The sequence below is a fragment of the Lissotriton vulgaris genome, chromosome 2_1 (assembly GCF_964263255.1).
Source record: "Lissotriton vulgaris chromosome 2_1, aLisVul1.2, whole genome shotgun sequence".
Classification (NCBI taxonomy): Eukaryota; Metazoa; Chordata; class Amphibia; order Caudata; family Salamandridae; genus Lissotriton; species Lissotriton vulgaris.
Genome location: NC_141687.1, coordinates 2019481571 through 2019505653, shown reverse-complemented (window position 1 = coordinate 2019505653; position 24083 = coordinate 2019481571).

Sequence of the window (24083 nt, the reverse complement as noted above, 5' to 3'; positions counted from 1 at the left end):
GAGGTAAAGGGGACATCCGGCCTCCTTTTGTTTGTACATGCTGACTGGGCTCTGCCTTGGACCTATGCACACAGCTTGCCGTCTCTTCACAGGTTCTTAAGGGAGGCATGCGTTTGCCTTAGTTCAGTCCCTGTATTTCAATGCAAACACTGTTAGACTGTCAGATGGGTTAATCTGTCCCAGTATTTGCACAAATCATGCTAGTCACACTATTTTACTTCTTTCATAGCGCTACGTCGTTACGTTGTGAGGTAATTTGCATTTTGTCTTACTTGGTCAGTCCCCCCACTTCTTTTTTTAGAACTTGTGCCCTGCAAGTCCCTTAGTACATGTCTGTCACATGAGAGGTGTCCGCAGATCTTGTTCTCAACGGGGTCCTGGGGTACTGTCTGGACATTCTGGCTGTGGTCAGAGAACCTTGTCACTTTCCATTCAGTAAAGTTCAGGCCATAGCACCCTGACTCAACAAAGTCTCACAGCTGCAGGATGACACGGATCCCCTTTGAATGAATATGGGATTGCGGGCTAAATGCCCCACAGGGGTTATTGATGTGACATCTAGCTTTATGTTAAATGGATATGTCACTGTGATTACTGGTTGGGTACTCTTGCATTTTCAACCTGTTGTGTGCATGCTTTGACACTTTAGTAAAAACTTCACTTTTGGAAAAGTTTCTTGTCTTCAACTTGTCTGCTTGTGTACTTACTGGTGCTTGAATGCCTCAAAGTGAGTACGGGAGCAAGCGAGGCAGTATGGAAATGCTGTCCTGTGCTCAGGGGTACTCCGTCCCTGCATGCAGGTGTTTTCTAATCCAACGCATTGTCCAGTATGTGTACAAAGTCTCTGGAACATTTGGCACAGTCGTGAGACAATAGCAAGGCACACAGATACAGTCATAGTCTCTCATTGTTGCATCACACTCAATGGAAGTAGTTGACGATGAGCTGTTGGCGTTCGTCAAGGCCTTCTTCCTCACCACTGTCATTGTGACCGGACATGTGTGGGTTGGGGGCAGGGATGATGTTGCTGGTCTGCCAAATGTAGCAGTCATGTGCCGACCCTGGATACTCTGCACACACGTGTGAGATGATCTGCTCCGCCTGTCATATCACTTGCATGTTTAGGGAGTGGTAGTGTTTACGGTTCCTATAGATGGGTTCACTTGCCTGTGGTGGTACAAGGCCAATGTGTGTACCATCAATGGCTGCCATCGACATTTGGGATGACTCCCAGGCAGGGCTGGTCCAAGGTATCACTATTTCTGTGGTCCAGCAAGGCATTCGGGTGGGCCACTGCGTGTCCAATTTGTCACTTATGTCTCTCGCCAGGCCTGCGTCAGGGGCCTCCTTTATCTCTCCTCAGTTTTCAAGGGCCGGAGAGAAGCATTCTTTCCTTCCAAATTCTCATTCTAGATGATGTCACTCTCAGGAAGTGTATTTTTCGCTGAAAAGGTTCTCCTGACGGGAGGAGGAGGCTTCCTGAGGTGGGAGTATCAGGCAAGTGACACTTCTCATGCTCTCACTCATGCCCTCCTTCTATGATTCACTTTCTGCTACCCTCGTCCAGTGCATCTCATCTCTCCATGGCAACTCACTCGTGCATTTAATTTGTTGTATGTCGCTACTGATATGAGTGTAGGGTGTGACAGTACTTTACATCATGCACACATTGTACAGAGACAATCAGTCATGCAGTATGCAAGTACATCAGTCTGCAGGGAATGTCTTGAAAGCCTATGAGGATTGCAAGGTGGGGTAATCACATGTCGCACATACTGGTGGGCAGGAATTCTGAGGACATATGGTTTGGAGAAGCAAAGACTTGGGACGTGTGTTGGGACATTACAGGCATTGGTAGATGGGCAGACTGCACACCACACCAGTACGTGTGTTGGAAGTGCTAGGGATTACACGTTTGTCTGATTTGCAGACAACGGACACCTCTGGTTGTCTGCCTACACCACTGACCCTTCACAACACGACCCCTGGCCCAAAGACGCCAGTCAGATGTCAAGGGATATTCAGGTGGGGTTCACAGGTTGGATGTTTCATTACACATTGGTACAGTTTGGGAGACGTTTGTCCTTTTTGACTCCTTCCCTCATTTGAGTCCATCTGGCCATGAGACATGGCTATGAATGTAATTTCACTCTCCATTCCTTGGACATTCCATGTGTGTGAAGACTTGGCTCACGGTCCCACTCTCTCATCCCTTCACAGTGTAGTGAGCAGCTGGTCACTGTTCTAGTTGGCTTACCCCCACCCCATGTACTGTAGTTTCTATATCCCTAATATGCTCTGCGTTTCGGAATAATATACACTATAGCTTTGACATAGGACTGAGATCAGTATGTCTCTATCGAGTATATTAAACTTAATTGTGTGTGCCAGCTAACTCAGAGGTCATTAGAAACTTTCTCGAATGAACAAGTAGGGATTAGTCTCTGACAACCACATAAACATGACAACTTTGTTTCCCTTAAAGTCGGAATAATATCTTCAGAGTCGTGGAAACAATAGATAACCGTTTCACTCAGTCAATCGTGCATGCTTTGTTTCTACAGAATTGCACAGAAATAGAGAGACGGGCGTTTCAATAAAAAGGGTGGTATAGAGTCAAAATATCGAGTTTTTATTATCAACTAGACATAATATCGAGTAAAAAATATAGAATGGACATAATATCGGCTAGACATAATATAGACTACCAAAATATCGACTAGAAAATTTTAATATCGAATAGAATGGACATAATATTGAATCAAAAATATAGAATGGACATAATATCGAATCAAAAATATAGAAGGGACATAATATCGAATCAAAAATATAGAATGGACATAATATCGACTAGACATAATAAAGACAACAAAAATATCGAATTTAAGGTAAGTTAATATTATTTTTTAATTTTTGTGTAATATAATTCTGTAGCGGGTTGTGGGTTTATAGGGGAATAGGGTGGGAAGTAATTTAATTATATTTAATTAAATATGTTATTTTATTTGTTATTTATTTAGAATTAATCGTTAATTATTTATTAATTGGTGATTAGCTAAAATGTAATTGGTAATTAATTTTAATTAATTTATTGATAATTATGTTAATTTTAGTAATTTATTGCCTGTAGCGGGTTGCGGGTTAATAGGGGAATAGGGTGGGAAGTAATTTAATTATAATTAATTAAATATGTTATTTTATTTATTGTTATTTATTTAGAATTAATTGTTGATTTATTATTAATTGGTAATTAATTAAAATATAATTGCCAATTATTTTTAATTGATTAATTGATAAATATGTTAATTTTAGTAATTTATTTTCTGTAGTGGGTTGTGGGTTTATAGGGGAATAGGGTGGGAAGTAATTTAATTATAATTCATTAAATATGTTATTTTGTTTATTTGTATTTATTTAGAATTAAATGTTAAATAAATATTAATTGGTAATTAATTAAAATATAATTGGTAATTCATTTTAATTGATAGATATGTTAATTTTAGTAATTTATTTTCTGTAGTGGGTTGTGGGTTTATAGGGGAATAGGGTGGGAAGTAATTTATTATAATTAATTAAATATGTTATTGTATTTATTGGTATTTATTTAGAATTAATAGTTGATTAATTATTATTGGTAATTAATTGAAATATCATTTGTAATTTATTGTAATTGATTAATTGATAAATATGTTACTTTTATTACATTATTTTCTGTAGTGGGTTGTGTGTTTATAGGGGAATAGCTTGGGAAGTAATTTAATTGTAAGTAATTATATTTTTTAAATATTTTTTGTGTCTAATTTTTATTTATTTTTATATAGCAATTTATTGGTAATTGTTAAATATTTAGTATTAGTAGGTAATTTTTATTAATAGTTAATTTTTATTTGTAATTTTAATTGATTAAATATTATATTTTATAAAATTGTAAAATATTTTAATTATTTTGTAATTGGTATTAATATTTATGTTATTTATATTTATATATGAAGTATTTACTTTCCCTACTATTGTACACACTGGAGTGGGAATAGTAATCTTTTACCTCTACGCTATCCAACGCTTTCCCTACTGTTGCACTCTCTGGAGTAGAAATAGTAATTTTTATACCTACGCTATCCAATGCTTTCCCTACTGTTGCACTCACTGGCGTGAGAATAGTAATTTTTATCCTTACGCTATCCAACGCTTTCCCTACTGATGCACTCTCTGAAGTTGGAATAGTAATTTTTACCCCTACGCTGTCCAACGCTTTCCCTAATGTTGCACTCACTGGAGTGGGAATAGTAATTTTTATCCTTACGCTATCCAACGCTTTCCCTACTGTTGCACTCTTTGGAGTAGGAATAGTAATTTTTACCCCTACGCTATCCAACGCTTTCCCTACTGTTGCACTCTCTGGAGTTCGAATAGTAATTTTTACCCCTATGCTATCCAACGCTTTCCCTACTGTTGCACTCACTGGAGTGGGAATAGTAATTTTTATCCTTACGCTATCCAACGCTTTCCCTACTGTTGCACTCTTTGGAGTAGGAATAGTAATTTTTACCCCTACGCTATCCAACGCTTTCCCTACTGTTGCACTCTCTGGAGTTCGAATAGTAATTTTTACCCCTACGCTATCCAACGCTTTCCCTACTGTTGCACTCACTGGAGTGGGAATAGTATTTTTTATCTCTACGCTATCCAACGCTTTCCCTACTGTTGCACTCTCTGGAGTAGGAATAGTAATTTTTATCCCTACGCTATCCAACGCTCTCCCTACTGTTGCACTCACTGGAGTGGGAATTGTAATTTTTACTCCTACGCTATCCAACACTTTCCCTACTGTTGCACTCTCTGGAGTAGGAATAGTAATTTTTATCCCTACGCTATCCAACACTTTCCCTACTGTTGCACTCACTGGAGTGGGAATAGTAATTTTTACTCCTACGCTATCCAACACTTTCCCTACTGTTGCACTCTCTGGAGTAGGAATATTACTTTTTATCCCTACGCTATCCAACGCTTTCCCTACTGTTGCACTCGCTGGAGTGGGAATAGTAATTTTTACTCCTATGCTATCCAAGGCTTTCTCTACTGTTGCGCTCTCTGGAGTGGGAATAATAATTTTTACCCCTACGCTATCCAATGCTTTCCCTAATGTTGCTCTATCTGGAGTGGTAATAGTAATTTTTACCCTCTCACTATCCAACGCTTGCCCTACTGTTGCACTCTCTGAAGTTGGAATAGTAATTTTTACCCCTACGCTATCCAACGCTTTCCCTACTGTTGCACTCACTGGAGTGGGAATAGTGATTTTTACCCCTACGCTATCCAACGCTTTCTCTACTGTTGTGTTCACTGGGGTGGGAATAGTTATTTTTAACCTTACGCTATCCAATGCTTTCCCTACTGTTGGGGTCTCTGGAGTGGGAATAGTATTTTTTATCCCTACGCTATCCAACGCTTTCCCTACCTTTGCACTCTCTGGAGTGTGAATAGTACATTTAACCCTCTCTCTATCCTATGGAAAAAATATTGTATATGTTTTGTTAATAATATGTATATATATATATATATATATATATATATATATATATATATATGGTTTTTTTTTAGTTACATTAAATATTTATTAATTTTAAGTTTATTTAAGTATTTTAAGTATGTTTAAATTAATTATATTTATTATTATATTACTTTAAAATTACTTGTAAGATATTTAAAAAATTCCATATTTTGACTGTCTATATTTTTTCCTATCGATATTTTGGAGTCGATATTTTTGTACTTACCTGTTTGTAGATAGGAAGTCGATATTCTGGCATTCTATATTTTTACCTCGATATTTTGGCAAGTCGATATTTTGTCTGACGATATTCTGTTAGTGATCCAAAAAGGGTTTATTGAACAGTCTTATTTTTCATGCAAGAGATATGAACTGCTACAATCGTAGGACAGAATGCGAAGTATAATGCGTACAGCGTAAACAGTAATATAAAATAATACTGTAATAGCATGGTCTGTTGCTATGACATATATAAAAATACATACATAAATACCACAGGCTAAAATACTAAACTGGTGCTTCTAAAATATGCCTATCCCAGTGTACCTAGCCTAGGTCTAGTACAAGGGAAGGAGTAGGTGCTGGTTTAGCATTGGTTTAGTTTTGCCAAGAAATGCCAAAGGTTTCTCTAGGTTCTAATCAGCTCCATACCTTAGATTGCGAGAGGTTGGTATCTCTTTCCCGGGACTCGATTTCCCAACACCCCGCAAGGGAAGTCAGAAACACTGGAGCTGGATTCTCGGCAGGAGGATAACAGCTTCTGGTCTGTGTGTCAGCTGGGGAGTTGACTTCCTTCGGTACTTGCTGTGGCGAGCTGCGCCGTGCAAGTAGGTAGTCGAACTGCACCGAACTACACCGTGCTTTGCCATAGCAAGTGAAGGTATATTTATACCTTGAAGGAGTTTAGGAATGCCAGTACTGACGTAAGAGTCGGGTTTATGAACGTCATGAATGAACCTCTAAGGAATAGATGTTCATGCATAATAATGAGTTTCTTGGAGAAATCAATATTCAAGCAAGGGGATGTCTCTAACGGCTTATATGTCTGGTTTTCCAAGAAATCGTTATGACGTAGATGAACAGATGTAAGTAGCCATGCCTGTATTTGGGAAGCATGGACTATGCCTAAATAAGGACTGGGTTTCTATGCCTATATAAGGGCAAAGTGAATTGTACCTATATAAGTGCATGAATCGGGAAATTCATAAGGAATCTAAATCGATACACAACACCCACAGCCACCCAGCACAGGCATCACTGGACATGTGACTCTGTCAACAAATGGAGCCAGTTGCATGTACCCTGGGCCGGTTCTCCTATACATGTACGGTGTCTCTGTGGTTAGTTTATTTGCATGGGGGCCTCGTGCCCCACAATATTACACACAAGGTGCACAAATCGCTTTAGGCAAATGAGTTGTGATGTAATTGTCAGGGTGCCAATGCAAATTCAGTATGCGTTCGCATGCGCAGTAGCTGGCATTCACAGTGATGACACATATTGGCCCCACTTGAATGTTGCAATCAATTAATCAATCACTGAATTTGTAAAGCGCACTACTTACCCGTGAGGGTCTGAAGGCGCTGAGGGGGGGGTGGGGTGGCTGCCGCTACTGCTCGAAGAGCCAGGTCTTGAGGAGCTTCCTGAAGGTGAGCAGGTCCTGGGTCTGCCGCAGGTGGGAGGGGAGGGTGTTCCAGGTCTTGGCAGTGAGGAAGGAGAAGGATCTGCTTCCGGAGGTGGTACGCTGGATTCGTGGGACGTTGGCGAGGGCGAGGCTGGTGGAGCTGAGCTGGCGGGCCGGGGTGTAGAAGCTGAGTCTGTTGTTCAGGTAGGCTGGTCTGGAGTTGTGGAGTGCTTTGTGAGCGTGGGTGAGGAGCTTGAAGGTGATCCTCTTGTTGATGGGGAGCCAGTGAGGGTCTCTGAGGTGGGGGGTGATGTGGCTGTGTTGGGGGAGGTTGAGGATCAGGCGGGCCAAGGCGTTCTGGATGCGTTGTAGTCACTGCAGGTGTTTGGTCGGGATTCCTGCATAGAGTGCCTTGCTGTAGTCCAGCTGGCTGCTGACGAGGGCTTGAGTCACCGTTCTTCTGGTTTCGATTGGGATCCACTTGTTAATCCTGCGAAGCATGCGAAGGTTGTTGTAGCAGGAGGAGGAGACGGCGCTGACCTGCTTGGACATGGACTAGGGAGGAGTTGAGGATGACTCCCAAGTTGCGTGTGTGGTGCGCAGGCGTCGGTGCTGTTCCTAGTGTTGTCGGCCACCAGGATTTGTCCCAAGGAGACGGGGTAGGGCCGAGGATGAGGACTTCCGTCTTGTCCGAGTTCAACTTCAGGCGGCTGCTCCTCATCCACTCAGCGACAGCCTTCATACCCTCGTGGAGGTTGGTTTTGGCGGTCTGCAGGTCCTTGGTAAAGGAGAGGATGAGCTGGGTGTCATCGGCGTAGGAGATGATGTTGGCGGGCCACTTGTGCGAGGGGGGTCATGTAGATGTTGAACAGTGTCGGGCTGAGGGATGAGCCCTGGGGTATGCTGCAGATGAGGTTGGTAGCTTTGGAACGGTAGGGTGGGAGGCGGACACTCTGGGTTCTGTCAGAGAGGAAGGAAGTGGTCCAGTCCAGGGCTTTTTCTCGAATTCCGGCTTCTTGGAGGCGTGTTCTTAGTGTGTAGTGGCAGACCATGTCGAAGGCGGCTGACAGGTCCAGGAGGATGAGGGCTGAGGTTTCGCCATTGTCTAGTTGGCATCGGATGTCATCTGTGGCCGCAATGAAGGCTGTCTCGGTGCTGTGGTTCAGTTTGAATCTGGATTGTTCCGGGTCTAGGATGTTGTTGTCCTCGAGGTGGCAGGTCAGCTGTGTGTTGGCGAATTTCTCAATGACCTTCGCCGGAAAGTGGAGCAGGGAGATGGAGCGCAAGTTCTTGAGGTCCTTGGGGTCCGCCTTGGGCTTCTTGAGGAGGGCGTGTTGTCCAGGCAGGCTTTAAAGGAGGATCTCTTGAGTGTTCTGATGAGTTGGTGGTATCTGCGAATGGCGTCCTTGTGGGCACCGTGGTTGTCTGACGTGCGGTCTTAGAGCCATTTTTTCTATAGCATCCGGCATGTGTGTTTGGAGGTCTGAAGTTCTTCGGTGAACCAGGCGGCTTTCTTGCTGGAGTGGTTGATGGAGGGCTTCTTTAGCGGGGCTAGGGTGTTGGAGCAGTCTTCGAACCACTGTCTAAGGTTTCGGGCGGCGGTTTCTGGGTCGATTGGGTCGGTTGGAGGGTCCAGGGCGAGGGCGACGGTCAGTTGGTTCTCAGTGATTTTGCCCCAGCAGCGGCGAGGTAGCTGTTGAGTGTGGTGGTGCGTGGTTGCCTTCTTGAATGTGAAGTGGATGCAGTGGTGGTCGGTCCAGTGGAGTTCGGTGGTGTGGTTGAAGGTGTCGTGGGTGCTTGTGGAGAAGATGGGGTCGCGCATGTGGCCGGCGGCGTGGGTGGGTTCGGTGATGAGTTGTCGGAGGCCGAGGTTGGCGATCAGGGTGGCGGAGTTGGTGTTGTTGTTGTTTTCAAGGTGGTAGTTCAGGTACTCGAGAAGATTGTAGTCCGTGGAGGCGAGTGCGTGGGTGCTGGCGAGGTCAACGATGGAGTCGCTGAACAGGGCCCGGGGTCCGGGAGGTCTGCAGACAAGTGTTCCTCTGAGAGTGGTGTTGGGGTCGGTGTGGATCCAGAAGTGAAGGTGTTCGGCGGAGTTGAGAGAGCCGTCTGCGAGTGTGTGGACCTGGAGTGTGGACTTGTGGACGATGGCTATTCCTCCTCCGATTCCGTTGGTGCGATACCTGCGGGTGATCTTGTAGCCATCCAGGATGGTTATGGCGACCTCCGGTGCCAAGGATTCGTTCCACCAGGTCTCGGTCAGGAATGCTATGTCTGGGGCCGTTGTGTCGAATAGGTCCCAAAGGTCGACGGCGGGTTTGCGTGCGGAGCGGGTGTTGAGGAGTATGCAGCGGAGGTGGTTGGGTCCGGTCCTTGGAGGCTTGGTGGTTCTGTCATAGGAGACGTTGGAGGTGTGGCAGGAGAATGGTCCGTGGGTGCGTTTCGGGGCAGCCTGGAAGCAGCGGCGGTCCTGGCAGGTGTTGAGAGCGAGGAGGGCATTGGCGTTGTATCAGAGTCTGGCGTTGTGGGGGGCGTGGGGTCCAGGGGTACTGGCGCTGGGTGCGGTACAGGCGCGTACGGGAGCAGACGGGTTTGCCTTTGGCGCGCCATTGGCGTGCCCGCTGCACGCATCCGCTGCGCTTCTGCGCAGCATCCTCCATAAAAGGCGAAGTGGGAGGGAGGAGCAGCTGGGAGGCGGGAGCGGGCCAGCCAATGGGAGTTGGAGGACGGGACGGGACACAGAAGGCAAAGGGGGCGGGGCCGCAGGGGTGCAGCGGCGGGAAACAGGGAGCGGGGGGGTACAGAGGGCAAGGGGCGCTAAAGGGCCTAGAACTGACTACAATGTAAAGATAAAATAAAAATAGAGTACAGAAATAAGAGCAAGCAGTCACCAGACCACAGACACAGGAGCACACCAGCGGCGAACTCTCGGCAGCGGCAGCAGTGGGGCAGGAGTCACAATCGCACAGGAGGAGCCGTGCGGCGTGGTGAACGACCTGACCTGCGAGGTTGCGGTCGCACCTTCTGGTCCATCAGGGTGTGGCACACACAATACGGATGTGCCATGAGCCAATGGGTGCCTTCAGCGTACATGTTTAGATGTTGTGGTGTGCGCGCTCTGCAACTGCAAGGCTCGTCGATTTGACGCAATTGACTTTGGGGGCACCGAGGGTCACTCATGGGGATTGGGTGGGCCTTGCACTTTGCATTTAGCATATCATCGTGGTGTCACCCTGCTTGCTGGGAGTTGTAGTTGTTCAGGGGTTGCATGCGTGGAAATGTTTGGTACGTGCCTCTGCTGTTGGGTGCCTCAGTGTCTTGTCCAACGGAAGTGCACCAGGTGGTGTAGCGGGAAGGCCTGTTGCGCCAGATCCATGGAGGCTCCGAAGGTTTCGATGGCTTCTGTTAAGGCTCTTCCTCTCCGTAGTTGTTTTTCCGCCATCCGCAACGTGGATGTTTTTTACGCAGCGGTTGGAAGGGCTATCTTCGACATCGTGATCTCCATGGCGGATGGAACGTGTTTCCTCATGCCGGTCCTGCCCTGTTGGCTCCCTCCGCCACCCTTGCGTATGCAAAAAACGTGCTGAGCTGGACAGATTGCAGAGGATGGAATATAGCCTCTTTGGGTCCTTTGTGATTTGTTGGTCGCAATGACCACACCTGGGGCGGGGAACATGACGGTTTTCCGCCTCCGCCACCAGCACAGATGGCCTTTTGTCTGTCATCGTAATGGGCCCCTAAGTATTGAATATGCAACAACTAGCTTGTATCAAATTAAAAAAGTAATAGCAGTGGCATAGGTCCCAATTACTAACGTAGTAGAACATTACAATTTATTAATTGAAAGTGCATACTACCAACAATATGAGCAAACCCTATCTCCCCTACTTGACTATTTTGAGGATACCTGGGTGGGAAGGCTACACAAATCTGGACACAGAAGGCAACCTAAATACCACATTCAATGGTCTAATGTATATAACAGTACCCTAAACAAAGAAGCTAAAACTAATAATGCTGTAGAAGGATGGCATAAAGCCTTCCAAGCAACAACAGGCAGAACTCCACCAACTCTACATAAACTATTACTATCTAACCAAAAAGAACAAAGCTACTAAAAACTAAGGGGCAGATTTATGAGGCCGTTGCACCTCTTTGCACCGCAATTGCTCACTTTATTTGACGCAACTGCGGCGCAAACAATGCGCCCTATTTACAACGTGACGCATCTAGGAGATGCGTCACGTTGTAAAGCACTGCGCCATAAGGAGGCGTTCCTGCGCAGGGGGGGGCGTTCCTGCGCAGGAACGCCTCCTGAAAGTGGCTGAGTGAAATCTATGAGATTTCACTCAGTCACTTTCAGGGCAATGCTGCGTCAAATCCCTGCGCCTGCTTGAAGCAGGCGTAGGTCTTGACGCAGCATTGTGCAGATGGTGTACCCCCGAGCCTTGCTGGAGCTGCGTCACGCTTGCAACGCAACTCCAGCAATGCGCCACATTTCCGGCACAGATGCGTCACGCATCTGTGCCGTTTTTGCACCATGGTGCGCCGCATTATAAATGCGGTGCACCATGGGTGGCAGAGCTGTGGCGCACGTTAACTGGCGCATCCCTGGGGATGCGCCAGTTAACATAAATCTGCCCCAGAGAATGGAGCAGTCCTTAACACAAATAGGCCCAAAATTTACCAAACAAACTAAACAAATGTTAGAGTACTCACAGTACAAAGTAAGACTATACCCAACAACTAAAGGGCTAGAATACCTTGAAACAATAGCCAAATCCATACTTTAACTAAAAATACCTAAAAAAAAACTAAAAACTCATAACCAAGAACTAATCAGCCAAATAAATACAATTCTTATAATTTAAAAAATATAAATATTTTGTCAATGTTATTAATTAATATACAAAAAATATATTGACATAATAATTATATTTTATAAAATATAAATCACGAAAACAATTTATTTTTTAACATTGCCCTCCCACAATAAAGAATTTAAAATAACTTACTGTTTCCATAGCTGAAGAAAGGAAATCCCAACTGGCATAAATAAATCTATGTTTTTATAATCCCAAGAACAAAAAATATCCCCCAAAAAATAGAAAAATCCAATTGTTGAAAAAGTAATCCACTGGCAATACTTTCTCAAATGTTAAACCATAAAAATCCCAATAACGTATTTAAAAAAGAAACGCTAAATGAAAACTCGAAAATGTATACATATGTGCAAAATATACAATATTTGAAAAATGAAAATTGTCTCTTTTTCTACACTTAATAAAATAAACTGCTATTTCTTTTTATTTCTTATTGTTTGAAAATAAATAAACATATGAAGAAATTAACAACATGTTTCATGATTTTCTGTAAAAATATTTAAACCTTGATATGTAATAAAATATTTATGTTTCGTCAATCTACTTTATAAAGTATATATTTGTAATACATATTTATAAATATATTATATTTCTTTTTACAAACTATCTTATTATTTATAAACATTTCCACTGTAGACTACATTAATTTTTAAAAATTGCTATACTATAAACATATATAATTTATTATTTCCACTCCAAACTATATTAAGTCAGGGAAGGTGCTGGACAGTAAACAAATATAACATACTATTTCCACTCCAAAGTATATTAACTCTGGGAAGGTGCTGGACAGTAAACAAATATAACTTACTATTCTCAATCCAAACCATATTAAGTTAGGGAAGGTGCATCTTTGTGCTCTGAAGGGAGGAACATGGCGGCGGCAGGCTAACGGCTGCTGCGAGGCTCTGAACCCAAAACGCCCCGGGACGAGTGTTTGGCCGGTCTCTATGCCTTAGAACGCGGATAATCATACCTAAACAATTGGTGAGATGGACGAATATTTCTTCGCCGATTTTTAATGCATACCGCTGAGTTTTCCCCGTTCTTCTCTTCTTTGGAGATTTGAGCCACGGTGAATACGGAGGCACTAGGACCCTGCGTGGTGATCTGATCGGGATGCGAGAGCGAAGGTACGCAACGGAGCAAGACACCGAACAGCTGTACCGGATTCCGAGCAAGGAAAGTAGCGACCTACAGAAGCAGGGAAAAAGCAGCAACGGCTCGTCTGCAAAGAAGGGTGCAGGAATCGCCAGACTTCGGGTAAGCTGCTGCGACATATGGCTGCGCTCGAGATTAGCTTTTTTGTGTCGAGCGAGTATTCCAGTGTGTCGGGACTCCTTTTCAACAGTATTTAGAAGCGGTGTAGAGGGTGATTGTATGGAGGCAGACAGAAGCGTAATTGACCCCCAGAATGTTGATACCACCCCAATAGAAGCTACTAAGAGAGGAGAAACGTTAGAGGGGGCTGCTTCAACTGTTCATTCCGCAGAACTACCCCTAAAGCAAGCTATCGCTGCTAAAGAAAAAAGAGGAGAAGTAAAGAACCGTTACCAGATACGATCTAAGCAAGAGCTTAAGAAGAAGGGGGTTCTTAATTCCACTGATTCAGCTGAGAGAGAGAGTAGTGGGCCGGTACCTATTTCACCCTACAAACAAAACAGGAAAGGGGGGGCAAAAAGAGGGAAGTCCAAAGGGATAAAGCAAACGCAAGTACCCAGAGGCACCCCCTCACTAAAAAGTTACTTCAAAATAATGGAGCAGGCTTTGAACTCTAAGGAGAGCATTACAGGAACTACGGGAGTTGATATAGGTTTACATGGAACTGAGAACTCCACAATAGATGAAACTGCTAAGTCCACTATAACATCAGCCCCCTCACTTCTTTCTACTTTCTCTTTGAGTAATAAGTATGCTGTTTTGGACTCAATTCATCCTGGAGAGGGGTCAGGGGCAATCGTACAGGAATTCTCTAGGCAAAGTGTTGAGTTAGATATAGATATAGATATCTTATCGAATGGCGAACGAACGATACAAACTGTTCCCCCTCCTTTGGAAGATTTTGCGGCCATGGATGCAGTAGAATTTCCCCCAAATAGTTCTCCACCTCCACCTCTGCCTCTGCCTCCACCTAACGCAGGCTCGGGAAAACACGGCTTAACTTCACATCCGGATGAGGCAGCTGGAAGGCATGGAGCGGAAAAAGAAGAGGATAGACTGGGTTACCTATTGCATACGTTGAGAGACGATTTATTGGGAAAATTTGAGATTTCTGAGAAGAATCAGAGAGGCTTACATGACAGATTTGACCTTCTGGAGGCCAAAATTGAAGGTATTAATGCTAGAACTAGTGTCCTAGAAGGCAAAGTGACAGCCCTCTCAGAGACCTCTAAAGGAAACTCAAAGACATAGAAGCCCTAAAAGCGCAGAATCGTACCTTAACAATGGACCTGGAAAGGTTGGAAACCCAAAGCCGACGCAACAACTTGAGGATCCTCAAAATTCCTGAAGGGGTTGAAGTTGAGGACATAAAGGGGTTCGTATGTAGACTGCTCCGTGAGGATATCTTAAAGGATCGTCCTGATATCAATCTAGAAGCTGAGATCCAGCGAGTCCACAGAGATCCATTTAGATTACACCCTGATCGAAAAGCACCTAGGAAGATTCTGGTGTACTTCCAGACTTATAGTGTTAAAGAATTGATCCTCACTAGATGTCTGTCACGTACTTCTTTACATTTCCGAGCCAATCCCTATCAAATAAGGTCGGATATAGGTGGAAAAACTGCTCAAAGACAATGGGAGCTTGGCTCTAGAATGCCAGAACTGCGTTCAATGGGGGTGCAGGTACAAATGAAATTCCCAGCTGTCCTCAAAATAATGTGGAATAATAAAATGTTTACGTGCCATTTCCCAGAGGATGCTGACGCAATATTAGCTAGGATGAAAGAGCAGAAAAAATAACTGTATCATCATTTAAATTAATTCTAATAAAGAATGGTTAGATAATAAAAAGGAAGAGAAAGGGTGATGGTGTGGGAAATGGGAAATAAGAATTAAAAAAAAAAAAAAAAAAGAGCTGTGGTGTCCAAGGAGGGGAAAGGGGAAAAAGTAAAAAAAATATATAATAAAAAATAAAAAAAAGAGACCAATACCTAATAATATGTAGGCGGGGTGTCAGAGGTACAGGGCCTCCTAGGGCGTATTTACGCCAATCAGGAGGGTAGGGTTCCTCGGGGGGAGGGAGGGGAGGGTTCACAGGGGAGAGGGAAAAAACAGATAAAAAAGTCCTCATTTGCCATAAATCTTTATTCTTCTAAATTCAAATGTTACTATAGGTCATTATGCTCATTACTGGCTGTATACGGAAGGGTAGCTATGCCACACGATGATTTTGTCTAGATGTAATAAAATCCTTTCCTGGAACCTGAATGGCTTGGGGAGCCGTAAGAAACAACAAAACATTTGTCACTTTTTGAAAAATACTGGAGCTTCCATATTTCTCTTACAGGAAACTCATCTAGAGGCAGAAGAATGTAGGAAAATATTTATTAGGTATAAATGGGTTCAGGATATCCTGTGCTCAAAACAAACGGGTGCCACGATTGGGGTAGCAATAGTAGTAAGCGCCAATAAAGGGATTAGAGTTCATGACTGGACTGCAGACCAGTCAGGAAGATGGCTGGCTGCAGTAGTTTCAATAGGTAATGCCAAGTTTCTATGCAGGGTTTACTATGGCCCGAATGAAGACAATGCCTGCTTTCTACAAAAGCTAGAGAAATATATGCTACAGCATACAATTCCTGTCATATTAGGAGGCAACTTTAATTTACTATTAGATCCCGAAGTAGATCGCACTTCGAAAGCCAAATATAATTGCCCAAAAAAATCCCTTACAGTCTTGAAAAATATTATGAAAGATTATACATTGCGCGACGCATGGAGAGTTAAACATGGCACCCAAAGAGAATATTCCTTTTACAGCAAAAAGTACCGCCAGTTTTCAAGAATAGATTTTTTTTTATTAGACCAATCCCTCTTAGTAAATATTTCTTCTATTTCTTACATCCCAGTGGGTCTGTCAGATCATTCTGCGGTTGAATTAAACATTAACTTCCAAAATAACATTCTAGAATATAGGTGGACACTAGATAGGACCATTCTACCAAATGAAGAGTTTAAGAATAAAATTAAGGAAAATTCAATAGAATTTTTCAGGTTTAATAACAATACCGCTTCAGATTACATTATATGGGATGCATTTAAGTCTTATATAAGAGGAATATACGGCTCTCAGATGACTTTAAACAGGAAGCTCAATAAAGAAAAAGACATTCAAGAGCTTAACTTGATTAAAATAAAAGAACAGCAACTTCATTCTGCAACTTTGGATGATAGAATCAGTATACCAAGACTTGAAAAGGAAATATTAGAACTACAAATAAACTTCAGAACAAGAGCTGAAAAAATACTTAAAGATAAATGGGAAGTAAGTAAGTTACGCAATTTTGAATATGGAGAGAAATGTGGGTCTTTGCTAGCGTGGAAGGCTAGGACGGAGAGAAGCAGGAACAGCATTAAATCCTTGATACAACGAGGGACCGGTGTATCCTTAACAGAAGATGCAGAGATTAAAAGGGAAGCCAGATCTTTTTATGAAGAACTTTATCTAGAGAAAACCAATCGACCTGTGGGAGAACTGGATACTTGGTGGATTTCAAGAGACTTGCCACAGTTGAGTGATATAGATATAGCTTTGTTGGTAAAGGAGATATCAGAGGGAGAGATTAGGTCCCAATTGAAGAAGATGACAAGAAATAAGGCTTCTGGACCTGACAGACTCCCGATAGAGGTCTATAAAGATAGTGTTGAAGAAATTTTAGATCCATTACAGAAACTATTCAATAAAATATTCATTCAGGGAGAACAAATACCGTCTTCTTGGCTAGATGCCACAATTTCTTTAATAGCTAAACCAAACAAAGACCCGGAAAGAATTGAGTCGTATCGCCCCATCTCGCTTCTGAATTCTGATTTAAAAATATATTCCGGTATCTTGGCGTCCAGACTTGCTAAAGTCATAAAATCAATTATCCACCCAGACCAGAGGGGATTTATTCCTGGCCGTCAATTAAATGAACTTACCTTTCAAGTAATTGGAGCCATAGATATTGCAATAGAGAAGAAGCCGCTCACCATTGTTGCAATAGACGCGGCCAAAGCGTTCGATCAAGTGAACTGGCTTTTTCTATGGAAGACGATGATAAAATTTGGCTTCCCAGAGATCTTTGTTAAGGGGATTGAAACCTTATATAGGGGCCCGAGAGCTAAGATCTTGGTAAACGGTGGTTTGTCCGACTGGCTGAACATTTATAGAGGGACAAGGCAGGGATGCCCCTTGTCTCCTCTTTTGTTTGATATATATATTGAGCCTTTTGTTTGTTCCCTAAGACAGGACCCAGTAATCAAACCATTTAAAATAGGAGATCTAACATTTAAGACAGCTCTATACGCAGATGACCTTCTTCTTTATACATCGAACCCGCTGGAAGCAATACCAAGATTATTCAAACTAGCTAAGGATTTTGGTACAGTATCTGGGTATAGTATCAACAGAGATAAAACTGATATTATGTGCTGGAATAATCCTGTTCCTATCCCAGAAGCTAAATCCAAGATTAGATATTTGGGTATTCAACTTACTCAAAAACTGGAAGATACTCCTAAGATCAGCTCGGAAATTGTAATAAAAGAGGTTAAAAAACTCCTGTCTAGGTGGAACACCCTGCCCTTAAACATCTATGGCAGGGTGAACTTAATTAAAATGATAATCTTGCCAAAGGTAACGTTTCTCTTTAACTCCATTCCCTTAATTTTTAATAAAAAAGATATTCTTAATTTACAAGGTAGGATAGGCTCTTTTATCTGGGCTACAAAATCTCCAAGGATAGCTTGGAAGAAGTTGAGGAGAGGATTAAAACTTGGTGGTTTGGCACTCCCAGACTTACTTAAATTTAAGGTTTGTGTCAGTGGCCTGAAGAACGCCTACTTAGAGTTAACATCTACTGGTGGCATATATGAGGACACAAAAAAAAAAAAAAAAAAAAAAAAAAAGGGAAGGTGCTGGACACTAAACATATATAAATTAATATCCCCACTACAAACTACATTAACTCTGGAAAGGTGCTGGACACTAAAAATATATAATTCACTATTCCCCCTCCAAACTATATTAAATGAGGGAAGGTGCTGGACACGAAACATATATAAATTACTATTCCCAACCAAAACTATATTATGTCAGGAAAGGTGCTGGACACTAAACATATATAATTTACTATTCCCACTTCAAACCATATTAAGTCAGGGAAGGTGCTGAACACTAAACATAAATAATTAACTATTCCCACTCCAAACTATATTATGTCAGGAAATGGGCTGAACACTAAACATATATAAATCACTATTCCTACTCTGAACTATATTAACTCTTGGAAGGTGCTGGACACTAAACATATATAAATTACTATTCCCACTCCAAACTATATTAACGCAGGGAAGGTGCTGGACACTAAACATATATAAATTACTATTCCCACTCCAAACTATATTAACTCAGGGAAGGTGCAGGACACTAAACATATATAATCTACTATTGCCACTCCAAACTATATTAAGTCAGGGAAGGTGCTGGACACTAAACATATATAAATGAGTATCCCCACTCCAAACTATATTATGTCAGGGAAGATGCTATTAGGCATGGGCGGAAAATCCGTTCCGCTCGCGGATTTTGCGGATTTTCGGGAAATCCGCAATCCGCGAGATTTGCGAATTTCCTGCAAAATCCGCAAATCCGCGAGCAGCGGATTTTGCTCGCACTGCTCGCACTGTTCGCGTGAGTTCGCGCCCCGCGAATAAGTGCGAAATTGCAGAAATACGATCTAAGCAAAACTGAAAGTAACTACTTACCAGGTTCAAAAGTTCAGGCACATCATTAGTAGCCATTTCCTGTAGTGCTTCCTGAGGGGCCCCTCCAGAGTTCAGTTGCCAGTTGAAACTATTATGTGACCCTGCTCTGAACCTCAGAATAGTTACACATATGCCACAAAGGTCATGAATTACAGCTAAGGGAGACAAGCAGGAGCCAGGCTGGAAGTTAAAATCCATTAATCAGCCCCTAATTCATTATTGTCAGTTGGGGCAGGGCAGGTGTTGTAACTAATTTTGCAACAATGAAAGCACTTAGCAAGTGCAAAAGATCACTAATCAGGGCGCACTAAGGAAGCAGGTGCCAGCTAAAAAAATATTCTGTGACACATTAATCAGCCCCAAATTAATTCAGGTCACTTGAGGCAGGGAAGGTGTGCTTTGCTTTGCCGAAAATAATGTACACTGGACAACCAGAGGGTGTGGTGATGAAACAGAGGGTGGCATGGGTGGGCCAGAGGGTGGCATGAGTAGTCAGAGAGTGGCAGTGGTGACAGAGAGTGGCAGTGATGAAGAAGAGTGTCCCAAACAGGTTGGACACGTAGAAACAACAAGTTCGCAAAACTTGCGACCCGACAGGTAAGTTCGCAAATTGCGAAATTGTAAAAACCCTCGCGAACTGGCAGAAACACGGGCGAACACAAAAAAAAAAAAAATCCGCAAATTCGCGGGAATTCGCGGATTTTGCGGATTGCGAATCCGCAAATCCGCAAAATTCGCGAACGCGAGATCCGCAAAATTCGCTCATGCTTAGATGCTATACACTAAACATATATAATTTACTATTCCCACTCCAAACTATATTAAGTCAGAGAAGGTGCTGGACACTAAACATATATCAATTACTCCACTCCATTCTACTCCATTGCATTCTAAACTACTCTACTCTGTACTAGTCCACTATGCACTATTACACTCTATGCCAATCTATTCAATGATCTCTAGTCTACGCCACTACATCCAATGCCCCTCCAATCTACGGTACTCCACTATGTAAAATTCAACTGTATGCAACTCCACTTTATGACACTCCACTCAACGCTATAATATACCATTGCACCGGGGGGCATGGCGAACCAAGATGGCAGAGTAGACGCTCCTTCACGAGTTTCTGTCTACCCAAATCCTGCTGCAATTCTGCCTGTAATCTGGCTGTTTGGCCCTCTCGGACTCACTGTGACTCTCTGAGGCATGGATGAAAAACTGAGGGCTCCCTGTGATCTCAGGCCCCCATTTACACCTGGTTGGAGGTCCACTCCATGTGGGCCTTCCTGAGCTTCCGACAGAAGACCTCTCCAAAGCTGGTGCCAGAAAAATCAATGCGAGCCGCACTGTCACAGTACATTACTCCCCTCGTCTACGGGGCTTGGGTACTGGTGCACCCCCCTGAGAGCCCCAGTTCACGAGCGGAGGGGAACTCTTGCTCCTGAGGCCTAGATCCTATGTATTTTCCCTTGACCTCGCCTTTGTGTTCAATGTTTCTGCTGCCGGCAGCCCTCAGGACTGGTTGTCCAGTTGGTGTCCCCAGACAGTTTGATAAACTGGTGCCCATGGCTCACAATGTGACCTGACAAGTTGGAGCTGATCTGCGATGGCATGCCTACTGGACCCGAGGAGGCATTGTTGTCTCCACCAAATGCTAACACCCATGTGAGAGTTAGGCTAGCCCTAATAGCCCGACCCATAGGGTGTGGACACCCTTTGCGCCGGCGCTGCTGTTGAACTCTGGTGCCATGACCAAAGTTGCCGCCTCCAGTGATATCACTGGCTCTTCACATCCCATCAAAACAGGTGAGATCCTGGTTACTGATTACCGGGGATCCTCGAGGCAACCACTGGGGCACCCGCAGGTCCTGCTGGATCGAGCCTTCTGCACTTGTGGTGGGTCCACGGGTGACTTTCTACACCAACATGGTGAAAGATAAAGACTCCAAACCAACCCAGATTAACAAAATTGTCAATTGCACCCATCAGCAGCAGTCTTCTGCTTGAAGCAACGAGGAAGGGGACCAAAGGCCAGAGAACCATATGCACAGAGCAGAGGAATCTGCCCTGTCGTTGGCAGATTTTGGCCAGTGCTTCAAGGCAGAGGTAGTTAATAAGATCAACACAGTGGCTATAGATGTCAACCTGCTGAGAGTGGACCTGCAAAATGTATCGGAACAAGTGACCACTGCGGATCAAACTGTAGACACCCTTCAACAAGAGGGCCGTGATCTGCGTACCACTGTCACTCACCTGCAGAATCTGTCGGCCTACCTGAATGAATTCATTGAGAACTCTGAAGGGCGATCATGAAGAAACAACCTTCACTTTGTGGGTTTCCCAGAGAAGAAGGAGGGTCCATCCACTGAATTGTCCCTGGATGGGTGGATTTTAACAGCCCTAGCACCAAAAAGACTCTCCAGGTTTTTCATGATCAAAAGAGTCCACAGAGCACTGGCTACTGCATCTGAAACCCAAAGCCCCTGCAGAGCCATAATGGTCCACTAATTTAACTGAAGTTATTGAGAAGCCATTCTTCAGTGTGTTGGAGTGTAGGGATTAGAGAGTACCGCTGCATCAGGGGAAGCCCATCTCAATGTTCCCTGATAACACCCAAAGAGGCCAGGAACATGGAAAGACTTTTATTGCTGGTAAAAAACGAATGAGAGATATGAATCTGAAATACAGTGTGATCTTCCCAGCATAGCTCGGGTCCAAGACACAGGTTCTTTTTCAGCTCCGATGAGGTCAGCGACTGACTAGACACCCTCCCGACCACCTCGGATCAGAACTCGGACCAACAGACACACAGTGTTCCCAACACTTAGTGACACTCTGTGCGGCTTTGGGGGAGGGAGGCGTATAGGACGAGTCTCGACAGCAGTCGTCAGTCAGAGAGGATCGTGGTTTGTCCCAATTGCACCCTTTGGCTATTCAAGCAATCGCAGATTCAAGAGAAACGTCTCAGTGACACAGCAGTGAACTTGGCACTGCCAGTGATATCACTGCTATATGATGAACTCAGAGGTTTGCACAACAAACTCTGAGTACTGTATGCATCTGCAGCTGGGGCCTTGTCTGCAGGTCCTCTAAGGGTCCCCGGTACGGGGTTAACTGAAACAGTCTAGACGGTGGGGACACTGATACCTGTAGTCATTGTTTGATTTGCGGTTCCTGGGTGTTGAGGCAGTGGGCGGACAGATTGACATTGATAATATGTGTTGATTCTTTATTTATGTTGTACCACTATGTTGATGGGAGTGTTAAAAAGGCACCCTTTTTGGCCTGTTCACCCCAATTTTTTGTGCTGAATGGGACAGGTGGTTGCTGACTCTTACTGTGTCCTGGGCTCCACTAGTTAGGCCAAGGGCCAATTCTATGTTAAACACAACACATACATTGAGATACACTTATAGTTGGCATGTCCTACCCTATAAGCCCCCAGTAGATAATAAGACAAGGGGATACCTATACGTCCCTAGTATATAATCGGTCATGGCAGTTGAGAGGCCATCAGCTTTTGTTGAACTTGCATGTGTGCACTGTTGAGAGCCTGAGGTCATTTTAAAAGTAGGCCTGTGCAGCAGCACTGGTTTTAAAAGTAAAACTCACTCCAAACTCGACTTTGGTGGTATGGGCACAATAAAAGTGATAATCTAAATTATTATTACATTGAGGGTACTCCCAGGGTCTGGTATAGGTGTCCTAGGAGTGGAAGATCATGTAACCATAAGCAGGGGCCCTATAAAATATATTTTATAAACCCTGGTAAGTGAAAGCTGCCCATTTAATTTTTCCCCAGTGTAGGAAACTCACTACAAAGTCGACTTTGGTGATATAGGCACTGTGAAGTAATAACCAATAACAATGTTTGCATATTAGGAACCCCCCAGGTCTCCCCATAGGTGCTCCAGAGGTGGGGGTCCTGTAATTATGAGCAGGGGTTTTACAAAAGAGGTTTTATAAACCCTGGTGAGGAAGGAATTGCACATTCCATTTTCCCCTTGAAGATCGCTGGCCTCATAGACTAACATGGCAATGTGTTATGGGTGTATAACTATTGGTAGGAGATTGTGAATTATTTTATTTAAAGACTGAACAGAATAGTGTTGATAAATCCAGCCTCTTTGCATTGTTGAATTTACAATAACCTGTACATAAATGAAGTTATAAGACTTTTCTGTAAGCCAAAATCCAACCTCTAGCACTCTTCTCTGACTGGTCAGCCCCGAGGGGATTATCAAAATAGCCTTGATTAGGTGATAAGTGGGCTGGCCAGGCAGAGGCTATCTGATGGAATGAGCTCTGTGTAGCACAGTAATGCCAGCTCTGGGGGTTGGGTCATAAAGCATCAGCTTCAAAGGAAGAGCAGGTCAAGCAAGCCTGTCAGCCAGGGCCACCCCCCCCCCCCCCCTGCCAGGTAGAAGGCTTAAGGAAGGAATTCACCACTGTGAGTGTGGGGAGTTTATGGAAATCAGCAATACTCTGAGTTTGGTTTAGTTAGCTCTTGTTACTCTGCTGGAATTTTAGTCATGATGGATTTTGAGAGAATTGTGCTTTCTGTGACAAGACTATGCCATGCTTTGGAGTTTTGCAGTGTACCTTATTGGACAGGGGTGCTCCCTTGCTTGTTGCCAGAGAATGCTGCATAAATATGTGAGAGGTGCTGAACCTCTCAGTTCTGCTGTCTGAAAGTACAAGAAGAAGGAAGATTGTCCTGCTAGAATCTTGATCTGCATCCAAGGGCCAGCCTTGTGAAAACTGCGCTTGCTGCACTATCTGGGGCTGTAACTCTGAGGACTTTGCCTTGCTTCAAGAAGGAGTAAGGAGTGGACTCCCTGCAGCTACAGGTTAAAAGAGCTGACCTGACCCTTCTCCAGTCAGAGTCCCTCTCCTTGAGTGCGTCCAGTGGAGTTTTAAGAGGTTGACCAAGTGCATTGTGGGAATTGAAGTCTAGGCCATGCAAATTTATAACATTATAAGATATCTATCAAATTCCTGCAAGAAACCCACATATGGGGGGACTGTATATTATCTCTAACTCAGCGCTGAAA